Source organism: Penaeus vannamei, chromosome 2 (assembly GCF_042767895.1).
Source record: "Penaeus vannamei isolate JL-2024 chromosome 2, ASM4276789v1, whole genome shotgun sequence".
NCBI classification, from domain to species: Eukaryota; Metazoa; Arthropoda; class Malacostraca; order Decapoda; family Penaeidae; genus Penaeus; species Penaeus vannamei.
In genome coordinates this window covers 50,384,821-50,388,865 of record NC_091550.1, presented here as the reverse complement: position 1 = coordinate 50,388,865, position 4,045 = coordinate 50,384,821, and positions in this window count along the sequence as shown.

Below are 4,045 nucleotides of genomic sequence, written 5' to 3'. Positions count from 1 at the left end.
GCAACAGGAGACCAAAGGATTTATTCTTCAAGTATATAATAGAAAAACCAGTGTAATAAAAGAGGATATAGCTATGAATGACAACGTTTTTTTTTTTTTGAGAAACATCCCCGTGTCAATATGTTGCCTATTTTATGAGAAACATTTATTTCTCGTGAAGCAATTCTGAACGTTTTTGTATATAAATAACTCGTGATAAAATAAGTAAAGAATAACGTGTGCATTCAGAATTATTTCCTGGAAAAAGGAGCTTCCGTCGAGAAGGTTTCTGTGAAATACATTTTAATTCAACATTGTGTCATATCAGAAATGCACTTTAATTTATACCTTGTATTGTTTAAATACATATAGTCCCTAAACCAGAAAAAAATCGACTTTTCTTGTAAATGTTTTCGTTATAAATAAAAGTTCACTGGCATTTTGGATTACTGGAATAGAGCGGACATAACAAGAAATGACAAAGGAAAAAAATATAAGAATGTCTTTTCCATTTCTTCGTTGTTTTCAATAAAACAAAAATACAGCCAGGCAGACAACCAAAAAATAAAATAAAAATAAAAATGTAACCCAACGCCACAAGCACGTTTTCTCTCGGAAGTACTTCCAAAGAAAACGTAACCAGGTCTCGGTGTAAATAGTATAAAATTATTTTCTATCGATACATTTATAGTTTCAAATATATTTTCAAAATAAGATTCCTGAATTACAAACATATTTTTAAAAGACTTGAAATGCATCCATCAAGAGGAGAAACCCTAATCATACAAAGAATACCGAATACCAGCATTACCACAGAAAACAATACTAAAGATAATGACAAACAATAATAACAGAATAATAATAAAGTCTAAAACATTTAATATGAACTGAAAACTTTAAAAAGTAATTTTCAAACATCAAATGCACGCAGTCATGACCGGAAGCCTAATATTGGGAACATACATACCTGGACTTTTTGTTTTTTCCGATGCACTCTCGGTCAGTTCTACGTGACACGTAACGGACAAGCGCACACTCACCTGAAAAGAAAACAAAGAGGGGTTCATATGTGTGCATCATATGCATGAGCGATATATACATGACAAATATGGATTTATTCATGAGGTTCCCTTTCGATGTGTACTCGAACACTGATTCCGCACAAATTGGTTGGGTGTGGCGAGTGGCGAACATTTCAAATATATGTTGTTTCATCTGTTTTTCTTTTTTATATTCGTTTGTGACGCATTGTGTATGGATAAGAAATGGATTTTCGTTCCCGCCATTGACACTAGCCTTCGAAGGAGAGAGTCTTTGACATTTCTATCTTTATTGTTTCTTTTGTTCGCCTCAGCGGGAGATCCCACGTATATATAGGTAATTTTCAATTGTTTGGAGTTAATTATTGAACGCCGCTGGCAACATCCTTGTCTTCATTCTGCATTAAGTTTTGCTCATAAAAAATAAAAGTAAAAAAACATGGTTTCGCCAAGCATCACAAATTATATTAGGCTTAAAAGCTGACATAACACAATTTTGTTACAACTTTCCAACCAAATTTCACGAAGAGAGAAGAAAAAATGTTTTCTTGGAATACCAAATTAGCCTCCGGCCCCCAAAAATGTCTTCGCCAACACAGCCTCCTCCCAAAAGTTTTCCGCGGCAAAATTCCATGCGGGGACGAAGGAAGCGTGTTGGGGGAGGGGGGAGGGGGGAGGAAAAAATCTACACACACACGAACAAAGGGAACCAACAATCCTCCGCCTCATTGTAAAGAAAATAACTTATGGCCTCCAGGTTGTTCACTGTCTCCCCTCCCCCCTCTCATCCCCTACCAATACCAAGTACCTCCCTCGTCCTTCACCCCTCCATCCGTCACCCCGAGCTATGTCGCAGAATACGCCCTTATCTACTTCTTTGAACTCACAACTACAGCTCCTGTTCAGTGCGATTAATAACACCATGGTCGCAGCCCCTCTGGAGCACTAAAGACAGTACCTAGACTTGCACTTGTACTAAAACTACCAACCAGGTCAGAATTCAAATGCAGCAAACAACTTATCTCAATTATGTCTGACATGAATTCCCACACAGGAAAAAAATAAATAAATAAATAAAAAATAAAAAAGAACAGGACCTTGTCAACCGTTCCTTGAAACTATTCACACATTCGAAAACCTTATTCACACATCTATCACAGATGTTGATTCCACTGGTGGGAAAAGTCTGAATCGAAAAGGGGAGAAAAAAATAAAGAAAAAAATAATACTGAGACGACATGCATGCCAAGTAGAGTACGAGAGGGGCGCCCACCCTTAGCTGCGGGCGGGGAGGATATTCCCGTCACGCCCTCGTCACCCCACACCTTCGCGCCGCCTACGTAATCGTCGGGGTTAATAATGGTTCGTTTATCTCGTCTATTGCCGACACATCGGCGATTACTTCGGGATCTCGACGGGAAACCCTCTTTCCTCATCCTTGCGCTACGCTTCACTCTTCTCTCTTGGAACTCTGGGAAAAATGAACGTGGCGGAATGCTTCATATTAACGTTTTAACTGAGCAATATGGAATTCAATTCCTATACCTTTTCCATAAACGTCACCTTTGTCAATGCGAATGTGGACTACCATATGACAGTCAAAGTGGCGACGCACAGCTGCTGTAAATGCAATAGCAAAAGTTATTACAGGGGTCCAAGCAGATTATATGTACATGCATGCAAGGATTTTGTACATATCCACGTTTATATATACATACATGCATGCACAAATACATAAATGAATATATATATTTTATATATATGCGTGTACTTACATGTGTGCGGGCACACATTCAAACACATACATACATACAAATACACTCATTCACACTTTTTCTTTCTTACACTATTTCCCATTTTCTCTGTCTGTGTCTGTATCTGTATCTCTCCCCCCCCCCTTCTCTCTCTCTCTTCCTCTCGCTCTATCTTTCTCTCTCCCTCTCACACGTCCCTCTCCCTCTCTCTCACACGCCTCTCTCCCTCCCTCTCTCGCTCCACCTCTCTCTCCCTCTTCTACCCCCTCTCTCTCCCTTTCCCATTCCCCCTCTCTCTCCCTCTCCCACTCCCCCTCTCTCTTCCTCTCCCACTCCCCCTCTCTCTTCCTCTCCCACTCCCCCTCTCTCTTCCTCTCCCACTCCCCCTCTCTCTTCCTCTCCCACTCCCCCTCTCTCTTCCTCCCTCCCCCTCTCTCTTCTTCACTCCCCCTTCTCTCCCTCTCCTACTCCCCTTCTCTCTCCCTCTCCCACTCCTCCTCTCTCTCCCTCTCCCACTCCCCTTCTCTCTCCCTCTCCTACTCCCCTTCTCTCTCCCTCTCCTACTCCCCTTCTCTCTCCCTCTCCCACTCCCCCTCTCTCTTCCTCTCCCACGCCCCCTCTCTCTCCCCCTCTCTCTTCCTCTCCCACTCCCCCTCTCTCTTCTCCTCCCACTCCCCCTCTGTCTCTCTCTCCTACTCCCCTTCTCTCTCCCTCTCCATCTACCCCTCCCTCTCCCTCTCCCATTCGCCCTTTCTCTCCCCCTCCCTCTCCCTTTCTCCCAAACAAATAAACAAACGGACACCAACATGCACACCAGCGGCGTCGTCTCCACTCCGCCCGGGCCAAGCCCTTCCCATGACGAGCCTCGGCCTCACAGTGTTCTCGCATTCACAAAACCAAGACGATCATATTTCACATTCGGAACCCAATCTTTAAACCCATTGTCTCCCATTAATGAAAGGCCCGGAATGACCTTACTCGCGTGACCCAGCCTCCCTTTCGAGCGTTCCCTCCACCCACGCCTCTCTTGGATCTTTCTGAACTCGTCGTCATCGTCGTCGTCGTCGTCGTCGTCATTGTCGTCGTGATATTCGTCATCTTTACCTTTTAATCATTACCGTCATACGACAAACAAGCAGAAGAAAGATTGGGAGGGAAAGAGAGGAGGAGGAGGAGGAGGAGGAGGAGGAATTGAAGGAAGTTGTAGAAGGAGGAATTAAAGGAGGAGGAAGAAGAATTAAAGGAGGTGGAATTGGAGGGGGAGGAGTTGTA